Here is a 24,246-nt window from a genome sequence, read left to right as displayed (position 1 = left end):
TAGCGAACCCCTCTTTGTCCAGTTGCCTGCCGGAAGGTCGGAGGTAGGAGCGGAAGAATTTTTGTGCGAGGGCCGCGTTGCATCGGTGGTCCACGTGGAGCATCGGCGTTGCGGCTGTTCGACCTATTGGCAGGTGAGTGGGCCTCACAGTGATCGATATTACAGGTCCGGTTCCGTGAATCAGGAGTGGTGGTTGGATGGGGATCCGGAAAGAGGTATGACGCAAGTTGCGGCATGTAAGTGCTCGTCTGTGACCGGGCTGCATGACTTGGTGGAGAATTGTGTCCAGCGTGAAACGTGAGTGCGGCGCTCCAGTGCGGTGGGGGGCTCAAGGTGATGAAGACGCTGGGCGGGACATGAACAGGGGCTGCGGCTGCGGCCCGAAAGTGTACTGCGGGGGAGAGGCGCATGTTGGTTCTGCATGAGGAAACGGATGTAATTTGGCAATCCACCTGGGTGAATTAGGGGCACACACTGTCGGGCTGAAGAGCTTTATAGTGAATAATGAGCAGCGATAGGGCGTGTCGGCGATTAAAAAAAAATAGAGTTTGTGTGGAAGTTTGCTCCGGGTGAGGCGTGAGGGCAGTGCGCCGGTGCGGGGGAGGAGCACGGAGCAGCAGGAGCGAGGGCAATTTTATAATATGGTGGTCAGAACCGCAATATCAAAACACGCGCGCAATGGGTCTGCGAAATTTAAAAGCCAATGGAGTTGGGGTGGAATGATTGCTCCGGACGAGGCGCGAGGGCAGTGCGCCGGTGCTGGGGAGCAGCACGGAGTGGCAGGAGCAAGGGCAATTTTTATAATACGGTGGTCAGAACCACAATAATAAAACGCGCGCAAGGGCATCAAAACAGCTCGGGCTCAACACAATGAGAGTGATGACGGTGCCGCGCTGCAGGGTGGCCAATAGGGACCAAAAGGGGGTGGCCGGGGAGCGGCACCTGGGCATGTGTTAATATGTGTGGTGAAGGTGAGCTGATGAGGGTAGGGGCAGTGCCCAAGCAAAGGCTTAGGCAACGATAAAGGCATGCGGGCAGAGAAGAAACTTGAGATATGCATGGTATCAATGGGAGCCGGAGAGTGAGGATGGTTTTGGAAGCGAGTTCGCATGAGAGGTTAAGCGGGCCACAAGGGGAGAGTAGGTATGGGCAGTGCCCTGGCAAATGCTTAGGGTCAAAGGCAGGTGGTAGGGTGGGCAGATGACAGTGGGGAGCCTCAGGTCCCATGGTTAAAAGAGGCTACAGGGGAGAAGAATGAGGACTAATGCTTTTCTATCTCATTTAAGTGCAGAATGCCTCCTAGACGGGCTCGCAAGAGCAAGGACGCCCCGGCCACATGGGATGATTTTTGCATGCTGGCAGAGCTGTTGGAGGTCACTAAGGAGAAAGGCATTGACTGGGCGTTACGGACATTAACGCAAGGGAACGGTACGAGTGTGCAGGAAGACGCACTGCAGGCTAAGCGGGTACGGCGCAACCAGAGAAATGCAACAAAGCGGGGGACTCTCAAGCCACTACCTCAGATGAGGCAGGGGTGATGGACAAGACAGTCTTGGTGGCTGATATGGCGCAACCGATGAACTTGCCCTCCGTGGGCCCCGCTGGGGGTCCCATTGCGATGACATGCACCACAGCAGTAAATAACATTCAGCAGGCTGGGGGGTTACCAGTCACAGCGGGCATGGTGCCCCCGACTCCTTTCGCTGCGCAAGCTGCTCCACCGGTGGTAGCACATCAGGGCAGTGGCATAGCGCAGGTGTGGGTCCAGTCAGGGTGTGTGACTCAATCTTCGGTGGTGGTGGAGGCAACGTCACAGGTGCAAGCACATAGTAATAGCGCAGCGGGGTCATTGGTCCCCTCAATACACCCCCCATAACCGTAGGGTCAATAGCCCCAGGGCAGACAACACTAGCGTACAGCCCACTGACCTATTGGTCGGCATCCATGGCCTTAGCCCCCTCGTCGGGGATCACGTGTCACGTGCCTGTGGAGACCAAAGAAAGAATATTCAAGGGAGAGTACGTGGATGTGTTTAACCTCATAAATGCCTGGGTGGTCCCGGGGAAAAGCAGGACTGGGAAAGAGGGAGAGCTGAAACAGAAAAGAGTATGGGTAGATTGGTCGATCAAAAATTGGATAACAGGGTTCGCTATCTACGCTGCGATTATGGTGGAAAGGTACCCCACAGTGGCAGCCCAGTTAATCATATATTATATGTCTATGATCCACACAGCGGCGTCAGACTTCCCAGGGACAGGGTGGCTCCAATACAACAACAAATTCAGGCAAATGAAGGCTTTTCATCCTGAAGTAGCTTGGGACCAACACGAGATTAACACATGGCACTCGGTGTTTTACTCAACAATACCGGTGACCAAGACGAGTCAGCCCTTTTGGGGGGACAGGGGGTCTTGAAATAAGAAACTGGCCTGCTGGCAGTTCAACAAGAACGAGTGCAACCGGGGCACAGCATGTAAGTTTAAACACGTGTTCCTTCTGTGGCGTTATGGCACACCCAGAGATCAGATGCTTCAAGAAGTTGGGTAGGCCAAAAGAGCAGCCCGCCCATACCCAAACCCAAGCCAAGGGACGCCCCTCCCAAACACCCTAGGTGCTTACCTACGCCCATCCAGCTTCATGTCCTGACACACCTCCTTAGCAAGTATGACAAATTACAAGAAGCTCAGTTTTTGCATAATGGCTTTAGTTCCGGTTTTCGCATTTCATCCTCTGCTACCCTGTCCACGGCTCCACCTCACAACCAACACTCAGTGCTTCATAACCTTGAGGTGGCTAGGCAAAAAATTGCGAAAGAAGTATCCTTGGGCAGGGTGGTGGGTCCCTTTCAACAGCTGCCAAGGCATGACCTAGTATGTTCACCATTGGGGTTGGAACCGAAAAAAGAGAAAGGCAAATTCTGATTGATCCACATCTTGCCAAGTCCACAAGGGTTGTCGGTCAATGACAAATTGGACCCGGAGTTGTGCACAGTGCGCTACACCACCTTTGATATGGCGATCCAGAAGCTACAGGGGCAAGGTGAGGGAGCGTTGATGGCTAAATCAGACATCGAGGCAGCCTTCCATCTCCTGCCGGTACACCCTGACGACACAAGGTTCCTGGGTTCACCTTCGAAGGGGAATTTTTCATTTACCTCTGCATGCCAATGGGGTGTTCCATCGCGTGTGTGGTGTTAGAAACATTCAGCAGGTTTCTAGAATGGGCGGTGCAGCAATTTCTAACATCAGTGACATCTGTCTGGTGCATTACTGTCTGGTGCATTACTTAGATGATTTTTTGTTTCTGGGACCACATGGTTCCCTTGCATGCAGGAAGGCCCTGCTGGGCTTCCAGCATCTGGCAAAAGCGCTGGTCGTGCAGTTAGCCATGGAGAAAACATAGGGACCCTCCACGAAACTGACTTTCCTGGGCATTGAAATAAACACTAGAGAAGGGGTATGCAGACTCCCGCAGGAGAAGGTAGCAGCATTCAGGTGGGCTATTGAGTCTTGTTTGTAAGCAAGGAAGGTGACGCTTCACCAATTGCAGGTCCTGATGGGGCAGCTGAATTTTTCCCTCCCAGTGATACCGATGGACAGGGTCTTTTCAAGAAGTATCGCGAGGGTGATATATGGCTTGCGTGCCAGGCATCATCACACCAGGCTCTCAGCGGATGTAAGGGACGACTTAGCCATTTGGAAAGGATTTCTTGAAGAATTTAATGGGACAGTGGTCTGGCAACAGCCGAGCCTCCTCAATGCTGAATTGGAATTGAACACAGATGCGGCGGGCGGCGTGGGTTTTGGGGCAGTCTTGGGTCGCAGGTGGTGCATGCAGCACTGGCTGGAAGTGTGGGTGTTAGCAGGCCTTACCCGCAACATTACCTTCTTAGAGCTTTTCCCAATCATTGTGGCACTGCGCTGACAAACAGGCATAGTGTATTTTGGTTAGATAGCATGTCAGTGGTGATGGCGATTAACAACCAGAGGGCTAAATGTACCTGGGTCCTACGCCTATTGAAGGAATTGGTCTCATGATACTTGCAGCGCAATGTACACTTTACTGCCAAACATGTACCTGGGGTGGACGACACAGTCGCTGACGCCTTGTCCCATTTTAAGTTGGCAGAGTTTTGCACCCGATGGCCGCAAGCAGACAGACAGATGACGAACTTCCAGGAGGAACTATGGAAGCTTGGTGCCCCACGGCCTCTGAGTAGATCATGGCGTCACTGGCCCCCAAGACGAAGAGTATGTATGAGAGGTCATGGCAATCATACCTGACTATCTTAAAGGAGTCAAGGTCAGTAGAGAGGTTCTTACCACAAATTGTCCTGAACTTCATAGTCCATCAGAAATGGAGCGGGAGATCAATGGTTATGGTGAGGAGACAACTTTCGGCAATAGCATTTTATGCGGGTTTGGAGGGGGTGTGGTGGATCCAACAAAAGACCCAAGGGTGAAAAAAGCAATGAGGGGTTGGAAGCGCTTGGCACCCAGAGTGAAGGACAGTAGGAGACCCATAGATGCGAGCAGACTTACCAGGTGCTTGGAAATACTGCCCAGAATTTGCTTCACATCTTACGAGACGCAATTAATCAGGTTGCCATACTCATTGCATTTTTTGGGGCATTTAGAATTTCAGAATTGTTACCGGCGTCAAAGTCATACAAGGAACGGGGCATACGTTGGGAAGATGTAATCCTGACCACAGAACACCTTCAGGTCAGGGTGCGGAAAACAAATACTGATCCGTTAGGTAGGGGAACCTGGGTCCAGCTGGGATCAGTTGTGGGGGTCACCCGGTGAGCTTGGCCAAGAATTTTTTCCAGATTAGACATGGGGGAGGTGACAGCAGGGTAATATTATATGCTGATGGCATCCCTCTCACCAGGTTTCAGTTCACTAGAATATGTAAGCGTGCTCTAGAATGTTTAGGGGTGGAAACAACACATTTCACTTCACACTCATTCTGCATCGGTGCAGCCACGATGGCGGCTGTCCTAGGCCTCCCTGAGGAAACCATTAAGATGAGTAGAGCGCTGAAAGTCAACATGTTTCGAGCGTTAGGTACGTCCCCAGATAGCATGAGTTGTCAGTCAGTCTTCTCCACTAGTCCTGTTGCCATTTTCAACTTTGATCTAGGTGGACCGGGTCAGAGGGCCCAGATATGCTGGTGTGGCCATTCGTTTACTCGCAGAGCAGGGCACCTATTCAAGAATTCACGTGAGGAGAAAATACAGAGTGCGAAGGGAGCTGACCACCATTGGGTGGGGGTTGGCGGACAGCGATTAGCAGAGGTGCCAACCGATCTGCAGGGTGCCATGGCCAAGGGCATTCCGCTTCCCGATATACTGGTGATTCATTCAGGTGGCAATAATATGATCCCAGCAGGAAGGAGGGGGGTAAAGGAGGCTCTTTTTTCCGTTTTGTCCGTAGTCAAGAACATGTTGCCTAGGACAAAAATACTATGGTCCGAGGTGATACCGCGTCAGGTATGGGCGAAGGGAGCGCCACCAAAGGCAGTTAATAAATCAGTAAGGAGATTAAATCAGTCAGTGGCAGAGATCTTAAAGAAATCAAGATTTCATACCATCAGGCACAAGTTGATCCACGTTTCAAGGGCAGAGTTGCATGCATCAGATGGGGTACACCTCTCTAGGGCAGGTTTGGAGTTGTTCACACAGACTGTTTTGGGAGTCCTGGCTGAAGAAGTAGAAGGCGCAGGGGGGGAGGGCGAGTCCGCCAGTGAGTGCCTCGCCCTGTGGCGGGGTCCTGGGCAAGAGAAATGACAGGGACTCCGTTGGTCGGTGGCTGTTTGGCCCCAGAATAGGGCTTACAGTATATCAGTGGCTCTGGGCTGGCGGGAGAGGGGGCTGACCTGCTGGTGGCTCTGGACTCTCTGGCTCTACCCAGGAAGCCGGCGCTTGTCACAAGCAGTGGCAAATTATCTACCTGCTGCTCTGTTGGCCGGGGGGCGGTCAGCATAAGGAGACCAGGGTGTATATTGGTTGTGGCCTGCTGGCACAGCCCGAAGGTAAAGCAAGAGGACCCGTGGAGAGGCAATTGTAAATACAATGGAAACGTATACCTATGATATCGTATTTGTGTGCTGTGTTTTTTTAAATAAAGCAAGAATAAAGTGATGGTCACAGAAACGAATTGAAGTAAGGCCAATGGAGCAATTGGCCGTATTTGAAGTTAATAAAAGTTTACACTGTGAAGACCAAATACTGACTCAGGTGTTTATATACGAAGGGAAGAGAAGAAGGGGAAAGGTGAGATGCACTTTGTCTGCCAGCTATTAAAGGCCCTGGCAATGCATCCCGTGGAGACAGTAGAGCGGTGACAAAAATAGCGCAGCGGTATCTAAAGAGAATCAGCTGTTTCAGGGAAAGCATGTCCAAAAGTGTGTGTTCAATATGTTGGAAAGAGTGTAATTTACTAGCAAGGAGGACGAGTCAGGGGGATGCTGTCCTAGCGCGATACCTAGCTCTGTCAGAGCTCTGATTAGTCGAGGCGAGCATATAGTTTTAGCCTGGAAAATATACGAATTGCTCAAGACGGTGCCATGTGCTATTTATGAAAAATGTAATCGTGGCAGGGGTTACTGAAAGAGTGCAATTTTACTAAATGTTTGCTGGTTTTGAGTGATTGAGAAAACACACTTGTGGAAAAGCTTCACGTTTGTAACACCATTCTTTATCTGCATAGGCTGTGTATGTAGTGTTTCATTTGTGTACCTCGGGTGTTTAAAATGGTATTGCGTGGTGTAAAGTCTCTTAGCTACAAGTAGATAACTGCTTGGCCCTTATGACGCTCCCGGCCTATCTCGGACTGGTAGACGAACAACAGTGCGCCTGAAGTCTACAGTTCGGCGCTATAGTCTAATGGGAGGGAAAAAATCTGCTGAAAATAGATAGCTGCTTTTCTGCTCTAAGGAATTTCCATCCATGTTAGTACTACCATCCAGGCAGTAGTAAGCATGCGCTGCATCTTAAACAAACTCGCCTCATAAGTCTCTGCACACGTGCACTGTGATAGAAACACATGATTTCACTGATTAGTGATAGGACACTGCTCCCGGGGCTTTCCGTGAATAACCTGTGCACTGTCTTCCCCATCCATAAGTAATGCTAAATTATTGATTGCAGCTTTTCATACCATATTATTGAGCGTCTGCAAATAATGATGAATTGTTGTATGTAGCTCTTCATACCATTTCGAGCACAGTGAATAGCCGTTGTTGTTATTACTTAATGTATGGTTCCCAGTGGAATTATATGTCGAATCACATGGCCTCTCGTCCAGTACAGAGGTGGTGTTTTTTCAAGTCAGCTTATGCGGCCCGGGTGTCATGACTCACACTCGAGATGAATTGTTCCAGCCATAGTGGAGGTGAAAACAGCCTGTTTTATGCTCGGAATGGTTTTTTAACACGTTTCTGTCATCCCATCTAGGTACATTAAGATTTTTAGGTTATCGCTGGGGGGTTGGATCCCAGATAATCGAGGGTAGATGCCTGCATTGCTGAAAAGAGGAGTACCGCTTGAGTTTTACCACGTGGGTGTTCACCGCATTGGTGTTTACCGCTTTTTGAAGTTTACTGCATTGGTGTTTTTACCATGGGGGTGTTACCGCGTGGGTATCACCGCAAGACTGTGATTGAGTGTTACCACATAGGTGTTAACAAGTGGTTGTTACCGTGTAAGGGTTACCACTTAGGTGTTAACAAGTGGTTGTTACTGTTTAAGTGTTACCGTGTGTTATCAAAGTGGCTGTTACCGCATGGAGGTGGCTGCCGTGATGTTACCACATGGACGTTTCTGGGCATTACCACGTAGGTGTTACCGCCAGGGTGTTAGCACGCGTTACAGTCTGTGTGTTACTGTGGGGTGGTTACCACGTATTATCAAGTCCATCCTAGCACGACTGCATCGCATGATATGCAGGAGTAAGGCAGAGGATCGCTTAATCTCCCCATGCCTAACACATATGAATGTGTCCTCATATAATGCAATTGGGCAATGTTAAGTGCTCTCAACATAATGTCTTATTTCAACTATGCTATTTTTAGCCAGCCCTGAAATGAGCTGACACACACTTACACTAATCGTAACGACAAGAGTAACTAATAACAAAAAAATGGAAAATAGAATTTCACCCAGCTAGATGGCTGTTATGAATCACTGGTGATAATGTATAGCAAACTGAGGTTCTAATATATGGGATGCCATTTAGTGACCAAGTTGTCTGATTGTGATTTTAATGAGGATATAGTTGCTGGTCAAACAATAAGGTACAAGGTAGCAGTCAGAATGCACACTGTGTATTTCGGCGCAGATTCTGTGATCTGGCCCCAGTTTGCATTGGGCGCAAGTGGACTTCAGCCTGTCATGGCCAGATTTCAATGTTCAGCGGCTAACGCAACTGGTGCTACACTAAGCACTCTCATTTGAAAGTCTGATTTCAATGTTCCGCAGGTAATGCAACTGGTACTACGCTAAGCCTCTCATTTGAAAGTACTATATCAATGGTCCTCATGAAACTAGTACTATGCTTAGCGTTTTCAAAGTCTCTCTGAAAATCTGATTTTAATGTTCTTCATGTAATACAGCTGGTGCTATGCTAGGCGCTCTTAATTGGATTTTTTGATTTCAATGTTCCTCACTTAATGGAACTGGTGGTATGCTAGGCGCTCTCATTGATAGTCTGATTTCATTGTTCCTCATGTAAATGCAACTGGTGCTTTGCTATGCTAGGCGCTCTTAAAGGAGGCATGTTTTCAATGTTCTTAACTTAATGCAACTGGTGCAATGCTAGGCACTCTTATTGAAAGTCAGATTTCAATGTTCCTTATGTAATACAACTGAGGCGATGCTAAGTGGTCAGAATTGAAAGTCTGATTTTGTTTGTTTTCCCCTCACAGATTGATTCTGGTTTCTCCCCTGATTGACTCGGGAGCCTTCATTAATTTATGACTATAGTCACATGCTTCGGCCGTCCTGTGAATGATGGATCCCTGATTTGCCTGGATTGCCTGTCACTGGCTTAGTGAGTTATTGTTTTGACTTAGAACCCTCATTTTTGTATCCCTTCATTGTGGAACAGATGGCTGACAGTCACCTTATCTCTACAGGTGTCTTCTCACTCTTGCCGCCATTTGTTTTTGAGCAACGGAATCCCTCGATTCTCCAGCATTAATTATTGAGAACCCTCTCTTTCACTCCTGGTAATTATAATGGTCCAACCAAGTTAATGGGATTTTGTGTTGTTTTTTGTGAATCTTACCTTGGATGTGACACTCCATCCCTTGTCCACTTCTAGGTCCCCCTTCACCCCACACCACTGTCCTGTGGAAGACCCCTCGCGTATGGCCGAAAAGAACCTACACAACAATTGGGGTCGAATGGTCGACATTTGAGTTTTGCCAGTCCTTTCAACAGTACTTACCTTACTGTGAACCTCGTGCTACATGGCAACATTGTACATGTATTTTGTACTATGATGAATGTGTACTTCACCACCTGTTGCACAGGCATATGAGGAATATATGCCTGAACTGTCTGTGATTTGCTGTCCCTATTTTTAAACACTACCTCACTACCCCACCTGAGGCACAGCCTCCCCCTACCATTTTCTTTCCACTTGGGGCACTCTCATGTAGAAACTATGTTAAAAATGTAGGCTCTTCAGTAATTGCCTGAGGAAAAGACGATCAGTTTCAGTGTGATTAAATAACACTGAAACAACCAAAACAATTTGTTTGCACCTTGTTTTCTACAATTGTATGTTATTGTGATTTGTTTATCTGACTGACACCTTTGATGTTACAATACTGGGACCACCTCATTGTATACTGTTTAGCACCCAGGTCCCAGAGATTGCGGGTTTACACTTTTTCTTAAACTTACTCAGAGCAGGCACCCGCCTGCGAGGTATTTTTTGTGATACCACACACCCCCCTCAAGATGGTAGAGAGTGAGACTCTGTCATACACTGAGGAGTACATCAACCAGCTACTTCTTGACCCAGCGAACCAATTTCTTTCATCTGACACACCAAACATTGACTTTACCTTGAACGATAAAATTGGCAAACTTGAACGCCTTGAGAAGAAACTGATCTGCACCCGTCTCCACGGGCATCTACTCACTAAATATCTGCAGGCCAATGTAATACCTATAGGACTACAGATAAAAAAACAAACCTGCGATCTTCGTGGATGTACCCAAATTTAAAGAGGGTTTCAGTTTTGTGGCCAATAATGCATCCCGCCATTGGATGGTGCTAGGGGTTGAAACATCGGCAGAGCAGGTCCAAATCCTAACCCGTGAGATTGCGGCCCTAAACAATAAATTGCGGGCAACACTAGCTTGACCAATGCCTTAGAGGCCCTTGACAATCTTGGAAAAAGTTTGAAAGACTTTGAAACAACGACCCAGAATAAGAAACTGGATAAACTATCAAAGGATATCCGTTTCTATGATAAAAAGAACATGTACCCCTACATCAATGACGACTATTACAAACAAGACAACCAGGGAAGATTCTCAGGAAGGGGCCGAGGAGGTTACAGGGGCAGAAAAACTATACCACTTTTTTGGATTCATCAATGAACAGTGACAGTGAACAACCAGGCCCGAGCGCTGGCTATGGATATCAAGACAACCGGTATCCGCCCCAAGGTTACATTCCTTTTTTAGGACAGGGTCAATGGAAACCACCAAGAGCACGAGATGGCAACTGGCCGAGAGGCCCACCAACAATACAATAGGCCCCCTCCGAGCACTCAAAATCCGTCTTCGTATTATGTAGAGGTTCAGTCAGAACAATCCGGTATGTAGTCTCCAAAAATGGCCAACATGTGTATCGTCTTGCTAAATATAGCAGTCGACTTCTTCAGGGCAACCGGGAGAGGTGCTGTTTACCGTTGAACGCGTACTCGTGGTACTCGTGGGATGGTTATTGTGGACATAACAAGTATTCGGGAGACTGATAGTCCTTGAGGAACGGATTACTTTAAGGAATTGCCTTGTATATTAAACCGGGGATGTGACTTCGAATTTACAGAGTTTTGGCAGACGATTTACTAAGGGACTTGACAGATTGATTTTGAACGTGTATGAAATGGTAGATACTATTGAGGAATAATTCACTGAAGATTAAGTGGAATATAAACCCTGAAGAAGTCGACTGCTATATTTAGCAAATCGATACACGTGTTGGCTATTTTTGGAGCTGTTTTACTTTGGATTACAAACTTGAACTTGTGAATAAACAAATTTGGAAGACTACATACCGGATTGTTCTGACTGAACCTCTACATAATACGAAGACGGATTTGAGTGGACATTTGATAAAGACTATTGTGTGCTCGGAGGGGCCATTTTGTACCATACAGAACACCACTAAGTCCGAGAAAATGCCCCTAGTGAGCTTAAAAAATAACAAGAACATCGTGATCAAAGCGGCGGACAAGGGAGGAGCCACAGTAGTACATGATACCTACAAAACGGAAATCATGAAACAGCTTGAAGATGGAGTGAGTTACGCCAGACTCAGGTCAGACCCCTCAAAGGATTTGGCCATTGAAATACTGGATCTCACGTCAGAGGCACTGGAGATAGGGTTTGTCAGCAAACTTAAATTTGACTATCTTAATCAGAAGCACCCGCACCTTCCTACCATCTCCACCTTGCCAAAACTTTACAAGGATATGTCCAATCCACCCGGTCGCCCTTTAGTATCGGGCTGTGGATCATTGTTGGAGCCCCTATGTAAATATATTGACTTTTTCAGAAAACCTATCGCGGAGAACACTCAAGCATACCTAAGGGATACCATGCAAAACGATAACCCTAATAGACGGACAGTCCTATAACCCAGAAGAGCAGCTACTAGTGACATGCGATGTTGTAGTTTTATACGCAAGTATACTGCAGGACCCCACATTAGAGGTGATAAGGATGGTTCCCAACCAACGACCGGCCCCTGTGGAGGTGCCAGCGGATTTTATTGTTAAACTACTAACAATAGCAATGAAGAACAACTTTTTCTATTTCCAAGGTCAGTACTACATACAAACAAAGGGTGTGGCAATGGGGGCAGCCTGCGCCCCGGGCCTGTCCATCATTTACATGGACAATTTTGAACAATCATTCGTCTTCAACAATAACCCTTTCCAAGAGAGGAGAGGATTATGGAAAAGGTATATAGATGATATCTTGATGATATGGTTAGGAGAAGAAACAGAATTGAATAGTTTCTATGAATAGTTAAACCAATGCGACCAGGACATCAAGTTCACACTGCAATCACATGTGACAGAAATTGCGTTCTTGGACATCAAGATTTGCTATGAGAACAATGAGCTTTACACCACCCTATACCGGAAGCCATCTGAATGTAATTTACTCTTAAGGTACAACAGTCATCAACCAAGGGCCCTCCGAGATAAACTCCCAGTAGGCCAATATCGACGATTAGGGGAAATTGCTCCAAAAAAGATGACTACATGAGAAAATCTGATGATCTATCTGCTAGACTCCTGTCAGGAGGATACCCCAAGAGAATGGTGAAAAGAGCACAGAAGAGAGTGTGGTTCAGCCCCCGTGAGCATTTGCTGATCCAAAAAGGGAAGAATGATGTTTAAATAACACTGAAACAACCGAAACATTTTGTTTGCACCTTGTTTTCTACAATTGTATGTTATTGTGATTTGTTTGTCTATCTGACACTTTTGATGTTACAATACTGGGACCACCTCATTGTATACTGTTTAGCACCCAGGTCCCAGTGATTCCGGGTTCACCCTTTTCCTTAAACCTGCTTACTATTGGCGTCACATCAAGACATTCCAAGCTGTGATGATGTCACGTCAATATATTCCAAGTCTTTGATGTCAGTCCTGCGAGGCGCCTGCCTCTGTGATGTCACTTACATACATTATCAGTACTTGTGATGTCACTTCAATACATCCCAGGCTTTGTTGTCACGATTTCGAGAGTGCCGTATGCACGTGTGTGCTGTTACACACATGAATTTGGAGTCTGTTGTCAAATAGCATCTTATGCACCCATCGCAAGTACACGTATACATTGGAAGCTGGTTATGGCACACTCTACCTCTGCACCTGTGTGCTTGTACACAAATGCAATATTTGCCTGTGGTTTGTCACACAGTACCTATGCACCCTTATGCTCGTACACTTATAATAAGTTATGTACTGTATCACACAGTACCTCGGCACCCTTGTGCAGGCAGGCAAACTGCATCTCTTATCCAAAGGCTAGGAGCACTAATCATCTGTGTTTTATGTTCCTTTATGTAAGGTATATCATTGAAGGTGATACCTATGAGGTGATCCACACCGCAATGACGGCGAGATGTGGACAAGAAGTGGGGCCCAAAAGATCCAGCATGGGGGTGGCAAGCGGTGGTAATGCTTGCTGCCCCATTGCCAGGCTAGAGGCCTTTATGGCACAACAGACGTGGGCCTAGTCAGGGCCACTTCTGCTCCGTGGCGATGGGTCACTGCTCACTATCTTGCAGTTCAAAAGAGTCATGGGTTTGGCCATCCTAGACGCCGGGTTGGACTCGGCTAACTTTGGAACCCACTCCTTTAGAACTGGGGTGGCCACCAAGGCAGTGGCAATGGGTCTAAGGGAGGAGCAGGTCAAGAGGATCGCTAGGTGGTCCTCTAACTGCTAAAAGCACTAAGTGTGGCTGCTCATGCTCTAGCCCATTGTTTCTGTTTCATGTGAATTGCAAGTTTTTTTATCCTGTGACTCAGGGAGAAGTTTGCATACATAGTATCATGTGCAGTAGTGTAGGGTTTAGTCTGTCAGTAGGGCAATACACTGATGGATGTTCTATTTTCATGTTTGCTTGCAGTTTTACGAGGCCAGGGTGCATAAGTTGGGATCAAGAATAGAGGTTCATGGACAGGGCAGACGGTGCATGGGGCAATTCAGGGAGCTGGTGAACCACGCTTTAAAAGAAAGTAAGGGACCACTAGCAAACCGGATCCTACACCTTTAGGGGTAACGACCCTGCTCGCCAGGGATGAAGCGTTTTAGTTGAGGAGCCACTCACTGAGGTGGGATGGTAGGCAAAGAGTTGCCCCGATGCTATGATCGTCTGGTCTCACGTGATTCCAAGGTTCCAACAGAGAGGGGACTAGTCAGCGGAAGCATTGAATCACGCGGTAAAGCGGATCAACAATAGAGTTGATAAGCAGTTCAGGACCCCAAAACAGAATTCAATAGGACACGGGTAAATCCGGGGTGATCAGTTTTTTTTTGCAAGACGGGGTTCCTCTATCATTCAAAAAGGAATCAGGCATTTACAGAGGACATTTTAGCATGATTGGAGGGCGCGAGTTATAGGGCATCACCTTCCTAGTGGGCTGAGGGGGAGGACAGATAGTTGGGCAACTATGCTGTCCTGTGGCGGTAAGGTCATGATTGGTAAGCGTAGTCTTCGGTCCTTAGCGGTCAGAACCACGTAACTCCAGGTACAGTGACAGCCGGTAGGTAGGCTGTCATGGTGCGGTGTCCGGGGGTGGCACTCTTTCAAGTGGGCCTGTGGCCACCCTCTCACGTGCATTCGCAACAGGGTGTAAGTATGCAACATTTTTGCAGCCCCCGTTATGGAGTTTAAGGCACAGGGCGTGGGTGGGGCCGGGGAAAAGTATTCGTCCGATAAGCTGTACCCCCTGCGCAAGCCTACTCCGGCGGAGTAATTTGTAGTTTGCTGGGATCTGGAGGCTGCCCGTCATTGACCTTGCCGTAGGCTCTAGAGGGGACACGCAGAAAGTGAATATATGCATTGTTAGGTTTACGGTAGGAGCCATATGCAGTGATACCCCACTCTCAATCCACCCAACTAACGAAGAAACTGAAGAACCGCAGGACCTGTCATAGGCAGCCTCAAAAAAGCAACTTGGTGCATACTTGCCATGCATGGGACATCCAGCATCAGCCACCTGCTTCCGCTCCCTGATCCCAGGTCCAGGCCCACCACCACCAACTACTCAGCAATAATGCGGTGTATACTAACTGATAGCTTTGGCAGGATTTGTGCACATAAAACTGTTGTACCACAATTTCTATCAAACGTTCAGTATTACAGCCTCTGGTGTCCATATGTATCAATCAATGTTCCCAAGGAGGCATTTCTAACAAGCTGCAATCTACCAGAGAGCATGACGCACACATTCCCATCATCTGAGGGCAACTGAATTCTGTCTCTACTCTCCTTCCACTGCCAATCTGTACCTCCCTACAAGCCTAGACAATCGTTTTACACGAAACAATCAGGTCCATGCAATGTATCTTAAAAGCATGTTTTCAAACTTTTTATTCCCACTTCAATTAAAATAAACTTGCACAATTAATAAACTTAACATGCTCACACTTTCATAAAGGTTACTGAAGACCTCCCAGAGTAGAAACACTTTAATGCCTCTGTTTTATTGTTCTTCACTTATATTTAACATTTAACTCTTTCTCTTCTCCGCTCCCACAAACAATCACCCAGAAGCGGAGGAAGAGGAGGGTATGGAGGGGGTAGGGGGTCTGAGAGAAGTGAGAGAAATTGAGGAACAAATGCATTTTTCGTACTCCTGTTAAATACTACATTGATCACCTACCTGTTTCACTATTCAGGCTGTGATTCTAAACCTCGGTAGCTGGAGTCTGGCTCAGTCAATGTTTCCTCTGCTGGCACAGACTGTCTCCCACTGATGCCTTGCCGACAGCTCTAAGGGTCTGTGGATCTTGTAGTTGGCTCTCATGATCTCTTGTAGGAATCCTTAGGAGTTGCGATATTGACCACACCCATCAGCACGCAGTGTCTCCCACTAGCAGGTCAGAGAAGTTGGAACAAAATGCCATATCTAATTCAGTGAGTACAGATACTCACATGCTTCATACCATTGAAATATGCTTGCCAAGTTCTATAAATTGAGCTTAAACTGCTGATTAGCCATTAAATGGCATTCCCAAATTAGCAGAACTGCAGTACAAGGGGACATACACTTACCAAGTAAGTGATTTACAGCGAAATCAGTACAAACGTTTGTAAGGTTGATAAAGGGGTGTTAAAATAGTTACTACAGTCTATGAGATTTTCAGAAGATTTGTTTGCAATAGCATAAAACGTAGGTCATGGTGCATTACCTAGTGGTTATGTCGAATAAGGGGTTAGATAGCAGTTTGAGTCATGCCAGAGGTTAGTAGTTTAGGGTCTAACAGGATCAACAATAAGGAACATAGGGGCATATTACCAACAAGTAGCGATATTTATCGCTAAATAGGCTTAGCGACGATTTGTTTATCGCTGAGCATCGCCGGAATATGTCGCTGAGATAACGTGCTATTAGCAACGTTTATCTCCAAAGCGATAAATTTTCCGGCGATAGCGGTGAAATGCGTGAATATCGCCCAGAATACAGTGATATTCACGCATTAGCGACGAAATGCTCTTAGCCATGTTATCCACCTCCCATTGGACAACATGGCTAAGAACTGGTCTGGGAAGGTGTTAGTATTTGGAGATATTCGCGCTTAGCACGAAGATTTTCATCGCTACACCTGCCTTGCTAATAGGCGATAGCGATGCTAGCGACTGTTTTCAGTCGCTAACAGTTTGGGTACGCCCACTTTCCATGTCATTAGCGATAAATAACATGCAAAGGTGCCCCAAACCGCTCGCTATCACCTAAAAGCTGTCGCTAAATGCTGTTAGCGACAGCTTGCTAATAGGGCGATAGAATTATCGCCACTTATCGGCTGAAATTCCCTATCGCCACCCTTGATAATATGCCCCATAGGGCCATATGTACAAAACTCAGGATTTGCAATTTCCAAAAAGTGAAGAAGTACAAGTCACTATTAGAAAATCCCCAAATCAGATGGACGTAACCATGAATTCCACTAATAATGATTCCTACACATTTTCATTCGCAATTAGGGAATTGCAATTTAGGAAATTACAAAATTGTGATTTCCTATTAAGAAATCACAAATTAGGAAAAGTTGCATTCTGGATGCAGAATGATGATGTCAGATCAGGAAGTTTACAAATAAAGGTTGTGGCCACAACCCAGCAGACCTAGGATGGTGCAGGAAGGTAGGAGTGCACCTGTCTGAATACTGGCAAGGAAATACCTCTGATTGCACTGCACCATGTCCAAAGAAGATGGGGACAATGAATCTTGGATCAAGAAGGGAAAAGTGAAGTTCTCAGAAAAGGAGCTGGAACTTCTAACAGAGGAATGTGTGGCCAATATGGACCAGTTATTCGTAAAGGCATCTCTCAATGTTAGTGAGAATCAGAACATCAAGATAAGGAACAACATCTTGGAGAAGGTGAATTCTCTTGGCGTAACACAGAGGACCATCCCAGAGATCCGAAAACGGTGATATGCCATAAGATCCCGCACAAAGGAGAAGGTGGTTTGCTGGACGGCTGAGGGTTGTGGCACAGGTGGTATATCCTCTAAAGCACTCCATTCCCACTCCCATAGAGATACTCGTTGAGGGAACACTGAAATCAGAAAGTGTGGTGGGTGTTTCTGACATTGACACCTCTAATGCTGCAGGCACCAGCCAGGGTAAGTCAACTCCCCTTTACCTACTTAACATAACGTAATGTTTGCAATTACTCAATTAAAACATCACAGCAAATCTGAATCCATTGAGATGCTTGCACTACCTTGGCAATTCAAAATGGGAGTTGTAGTACACCATAGTTACACCATAGTGGGCTGAAGATTACACTACACACACCTGTACATCACCAACATGTCACACACATCAAGCACTGTTACAACAATATTGTGAAAAGACATTACCCATTTATTTACATTAACTATATACATGCATTTCCATAGATCACACCTAGAATGTGTGAGAAATATTTGAGGCTGGAGAAGCTACTGACATGCACGTCAAAATGGAGCCAAACACATTAGCAACCCCTCTGCCCATCAGTCCAACTTCAATTGCTTGGAAAACAACCATTGCACCACTACCAGACTTTGTGGACAATTATGAGGGACAATCCTAAAGCAGGGACACAACAACACCAGTGGGCAGGACACTCAGATGACGTAGAGGGAAACCAGCAGCAGTTCACACTGAGAATGTGTCAGACAACATGGCAGAAAGTTCTCACGTTTGGTCGGCTGGAGAAGTCCATCATCTCAAGACTGTCAAATGAGCAAATAAAGACTGTCAATAGGCATCTGCTAAGCTCCATTCACCAGCTGCAGAAAGGGCAAGGCGGATTGCTGCCATGGAAAAAGAACACTATGTGCAGAGACAGAGGCACAAAGAATACCTGGCATGCTTTGATGCCGCTACCTGTTCCATTAACAGATTGGCAGTGTCCACAACAACCCTGGAAAGGAGAACTATAAACATACAGATTGACATGGGGCACTGCTGTCAGGATGCTGTATGTAGGCTAGTTCAAGTGACCACAGCCCTGGAAAGTATACAGACCCACAACCTCTGTATCCCCAAAAGTCTGCCTCCACCTGAGAGCGAAGAGGGCTCTAGTCTCAGTGGCACATCTAGGAAGGAGACACGGAGTACCAGCAATACAAGCCAAGACACTTCTGGGCCTGATATGTCCATACTTACCCAGGCCACAGTTTCTGACAAAGCACCCAACCCCAGAGACTGGAAGAAGTGAATCCACAGAACACTCGGAGTCATAAGTCTACAGATTATTTGTTTGTAATTACATACTTAGTCGCAGAGTTCACACAATATAACATCCACAATGGATTCTGTTGTGTTAGGTGAGATATATTTTTGTCAAACCTGAATAAAAGGTGATCTTGTTAGAATAGAAAAACATGATTTAGCATTGTTTATGTAAAGTTAGCATTCGCTGCACCATTTTATGTATGGCCGCCATTTGAAATCGTAATCAAAACTAATCATTTGCAGTTTCCAAGAAGCAGCCTTCTCTAGGTTATGTTTCTTCAGAGCTGAGTTCTGCTACACTAATGAATAGACTGTTCTTATTAGGGCATACCTTTCTTGTTAGATGTAGGCCTTCTCCCACATGTCTAGCGGTGGTCACACGCAGAATGGCCTTGAATAGCAGATAATGTGTTCCCGGCCTCAGAATCGAAACTTAATCCTTTGTAATTTACTGCCCAGATGCATCTGCTTGGAAAATACCATGGTGAGGGTGCTTTCATTAGTTTCGAATTGTACATAATGTATTGTTATGCTTGCTGATGTCAGTCTCTCGATACAAAAGGGGATGATGGACGGAGCGTTTGAGCAAATCAAACACTCACCCCCAGTCAACTGATCTGGGTTTAATCCATCACCATTCTTTAGCCCACTCAGCCACCCCATTTCAGACATGGCTATATGCAAATCAGTCTGACCCTGTGCCTCATGGGAACAGTCCAGCCCGAACTGCCAAGCCATGTCTTCCATGGACCGGAAACAAGCATCCTGGGACCGGTTTCGGATTCATAATCCTCATCAGCCAGGCTATCTTGAATCCAGTGGCCAAGTGAGCAAGGGACTCACGTCTGAGCATACCCTGCCACACTTAGGGCGAACAAAGCGATACAAAAGGGGATGATGGACGGAGCGTTTGAGCAAATCAAACACTCACCCCCAGTCAACTGATCTGGGTTTAATCCATCACCATTCTTTAGCCCACTCAGCCACCCCATTTCAGACATGGCTATATGCAAATCAGTCTGACCCTGTGCCTCATGGGAACAGTCCAGCCCGAACTGCCAAGCCATGTCTTCCATGGACCGGAAACAAGAATCCTGGGACCGGTTTCTGGCATTCCAGCCGTCTTCAGCCCGGCTTGCTTGAATCCAGTGGCAAAGTGAGCAAGGGACTCACGTCTGAGCATACCCTGCCACACTTATGGCGGCCAAAAGCGGTACAAAAGGGGGTGGTGATGGATGGAGCATCAATCAAGACGACACCCTACAAATGCTCGAAGATGTCCTCTACAACGAAGACTGAAACTACCATACTCCGAGGCAGTTCGTCCTCCAATGCTGCGAACTGGCCCTTAAAGAAAACTTCTTCGAGTATGAAGGAGATCTATATTTGCAAAACCATGGCACCTCCATGGGGAGTGCTTTTGCTCCTTCGGTGGCTGGACTCTACGTGAGCCAATTTGAGAGCCAACACGTACTAAATGAATCCAATCCGTACTCTTCCAGTATTTTATACTGGAAGAGATACATTGATGATATCCTCCTCATATGGGATATAAAAAATGATTTGAGACTATTCATCGACTGGCTCAATGGCCGTGATCCATGGCTGAAATTCACATACACGGCGAGTAACTCATCTATCGACTTCCTAGATCTTACCATTTTCGTTGAAAACAACATTTTACATACCAAAACATACACCAAACCGACTGCCAAAAATAGTCTCCTTTCTTACAAGAGCTATCACCCTAAGCCTTTGAGAGACAACCTCCCATACAGTCAGTTTTTGAGAATAAAAAGAAACTGTTGAAAAGATGCTGATTACAAAAAACAGGCACAAGAACTTAGCACGAGACTTAAAGCTAGAGATTACACCACAGCTACCATCAACAAGTGTAAAAAACGTGCAAATAACCAACCTAGAGATTGCCTCATGCAGATCCACCCAAAAGATCCAGTGCAAGACCTAGCAACCTGTGTAACAACATTTTGCCCCTCCACCTATGCAGTACAAAAGCTAGTAAATAAAAACTGGAGCATCCTGAATACTGGGAAATTCTCATGGCCAAAACCACGATTCGCGAATAAGAGGACTAGGAACCTAAGGGATACTTTGGTCCACACACGCCCCAAGAAGAAAAAAACACAACCTGAGATAACGAGAGACATAACTATGACACCATTAACAGGTCATCATCCCTGTGGAAATTGCATTGTCTGTAAATTTACAACAACCACAAAACAATTACAACTTACAGACACCCTCCTATGGATGCAGAGACAACATACGAACTGTAACTCTACCCACGTCATATACATGGCAAGCTGTCCCTGCCAGAAGAGATATATAGGGATGACCTGTAGGAAGGTCAAAACCAGAATAGGGGGACACAGAAGCAATATAAGACTCAAAAAAACAACCACCAAACTCTGTGCCCATTTCATAGAGACAAAGCATTCAAGTGAAGACTTACGCTGGACAGTCTTAGAAATGCTTGAGGATAAAACCCATGATGCCGAAAAAAAACTATACGAAAAGGAACAAAGGTGGGTGAATCGTCTTGAAACCCACATCTGGGGACTCAATGACAATATACCTTGGCACCAATTCGCGAAATAACTTCAATATATGCCTCAAGAGATTTAATAAGTTGACATATGAGATGTGGGATTAACAGAGTTTTTAATTCCCCAAGATAACTCAATATGCAAAGCAACAATACACGCTCCAAAGAATGGTCAAAACCTCAAGGTAAATAGCTTTTCAAACATCTCGCCAATGTATATGAACAAGTAGACACGGCAAAACACAAGGTCGATACCTTGAGGAGAAAAGCCCTTTAACCAAGACAATGATAACACCTGACATGTACCAGTGACCTCTTTGCTAAAACATGTCATAATCAATCCAGTGGATATGCCACAGAACGAAAAACCGAACATTACAGCAAGACTAGCAACTTGTCTGATAAAGCTCTGCACCAGAGAAAGAATAAAGAGATTGAATAATCAAATAATCAGGCTGTTTCCACACCCCCTGCAAAATATATGACATATCGTACATGTGCCACTGTGAATGTGCTTTGAAACTGGAAACAATCAAGTTTACACAAAAAAGAAAGACGAGCCATTTAAGAAACAGAACGATGACGCACTGCATAATAAATGACATATCGTACATGTGCCACTGTGAATGTGCTTTGAAACTAGAAACAATAAAGTTTACACAAAAAAGAAACACGATCCCTTTAAAAAACAGAACGATGACGCACTTCCCCATCCAGGGGCAGAGTCAGCACAAGCGACGGCAGACCAAGCCATGCGGGTAATGGCGTCTAAGCTCCCTCCAGACTTCGGCCACTCTCCGAAAAAGCGGTAAGATCTACACACACATTTAATTAACTGAGTTCCGCTTTCCTCTAGCTCTGAGCTAATAGAAAGCTGGAACCCCCTGAAGAGGCGCAAAAACGATCACCATTAGGTAAGAAAATCGCCAGTCGAAGGTACCTATGCATGCGCAAAATTAACTAAAATTGTATGAATGAGAACCTTTCTGAATGCCGCATGTTAAGTGAGCAGTCTACAAATACGACATATGTTGGCTTGATTACTCAGTCTGTTTGTGAAGGGTGCTATATAGAACAGAAAGTTTCGAACAAGGCTCACATCACTTCATGTTTGGGATCAGTAAATATGACTTATCGCTCCCATGGGCGTTAACACACTAGCCCCCTATTTTTGAAAATTAACAAAAAAAAGCAATCTTCTCTATGATAACAACCATACTCTCAGTCCTTTGCCCCCAGTAGTCCTCCCACTCAACTGTCAGATTCATTCTTAACATAGATTTTAGAAAGATTAGACATGAGCTGATCTCTTTACCCCCCACATAATACAGCGTACTACACTTATAAGACATAAAAGTGTTTTTTCTTGTCTGTATTTTCCTCTCTTTCTCTCCATTTAGAGCGCAAAAGAGGGTGATTGGTCAGTGAAAGCCTAAAATAAGGCATTCTAAAGGTCACTACACAAATGGTGTAAGTACATGACGCACTTCAGTGTTTGTTTGTTTGTAAGTCCTGACGAAAGCCCCATAGACTCCTGTGAGCCAAGGGGGCTGAAACATGTCGACAATACCTTGAATACACTTAGAGATTAAGTAACTCGATCTCTCATAAGTACTATTTATGTTTTACTAGTATAGACTCACACCATTTATTAAAGTTTTTGAGGTTGAGTTCTATGTATTTTTTAACCCACTTTTTCACGATTATTCACTTACCCTTACCTTGTGGGGGCACCCCTCAATATCTCTGGACACTGCAAACTAGACCAGAGGAGCCTCTGGATGAGGCGGGCATTAACTACAAACTATAGCACTCAATGATAAATGCCATAACTACAATGTGGGGCGGAGAAAAGATATACACCGCAATACCCTAATACATTGAGTTTTTGAGGGTGCTATAGAATTTTCTATCCAAAGGTTTAGAATTGTAACAAGTGTCCGTTTTTACACCTGATAACCCTTAGTCTCAACCTGGGGAAACAAATGGAAATTTTTTCCTCCTCCCTACCGCTTGATCACTTGATATATGCAAATCAGTCTGACCCTGTGCCTCATGGGAACAGTTCAGCCCGAACTGCCAAGCCATGTCTTCCCTGAACCGGAAACAAGCTTCCGAGAACCGGTTTCTGGCATTCCAGCCGTCTTCAGCCCGGCTTGCTTGAATCAAGTGGCAAAGTGAGCAAGGGACTCACGTCTGAGCATACCCTGCCACACCTATGGCGGCCAAAAGCGGTACAAAAGGGGGTGGTGATGGACGGAGCACCTGAATCAATCAAACACTCACACCCAGTCAAAAGATCTGGGTTTAATCCATCACCGTTCTTCAGCTCACTCTGCCACCCCAGTTCAGACATGGCTATATGCAAATCAGTCTGACCCTGTGCCTCATGGGAACAGTCCGGCCCGAACTGCCAAGCCATGTCTTCCCTGGACCCGAAACAAGCTTCCGAGGACCGGTTTCTGGCATTCCAGCCGTCTTCAGTCGGCTTGCTTGAATCCATTGGCAAAGTGAGCAAGGGACTCACGTCTGAGCATACCCTGCTACACTTATGGTGGCCAAAAGCGGTACAAAAGGGGGTGGTGATGGACGGAGCATCTGAATCAATCAAACACTCACACCCAGTCAAAAGATCTGGGTTTAATCCATCACCGTTCTTCAGCCCACTCTGCCACCCCAGTTCAGACATGGCTATATGCAAATCAGTCTGACCCTGTGCCTCATGGGAACAGTCCAGCCCGAACTGCCAAGCCATGTCTTCCCTAGACCGGAAAGAAGCTTCCGAGGACCGGTTTCTGGCATTCCATCCGTCTTCAGCCCGGCTTGCTTGAATCCAGTGGCAAAGTGAGCAAGGGACTCACGTCTGAGCATACCCTGCCACACTTATGGCGGCCAAAAGCGGTACAAAAGGGGGTGGTGATGGACGGAGCATCTGAATCAATCAAACACTCACACCCAG

The 24,246-nt window shown here is 46.2% G+C and overlaps 1 pseudogene across 1 annotated transcript in view; it reads right to left on the bottom strand.

Moving 5' to 3' along the window:
• Positions 1-15,787, bottom strand: part of LOC144770434 (sulfotransferase 2A1-like) — a 443,056-nt pseudogene extending 427,269 nt beyond the window's left edge. The window contains exon 1 of the transcript XR_013598894.1: positions 15,655-15,787. The product of XR_013598894.1 is annotated as a sulfotransferase 2A1-like (transcript). The remainder of the gene's footprint in view (positions 1-15,654) is intronic.
• Between the last annotated feature and the right edge of the window lie 8,459 nt (positions 15,788-24,246).

The sequence above is a fragment of the Lissotriton helveticus genome, chromosome 7 (assembly GCF_964261635.1).
Source record: "Lissotriton helveticus chromosome 7, aLisHel1.1, whole genome shotgun sequence".
Lineage (NCBI taxonomy): Eukaryota > Metazoa > Chordata > Amphibia > Caudata > Salamandridae > Lissotriton > Lissotriton helveticus.
Note: the sequence above shows the minus strand (reverse complement) of the source record. Positions and strands in the feature narration are given on the sequence as shown.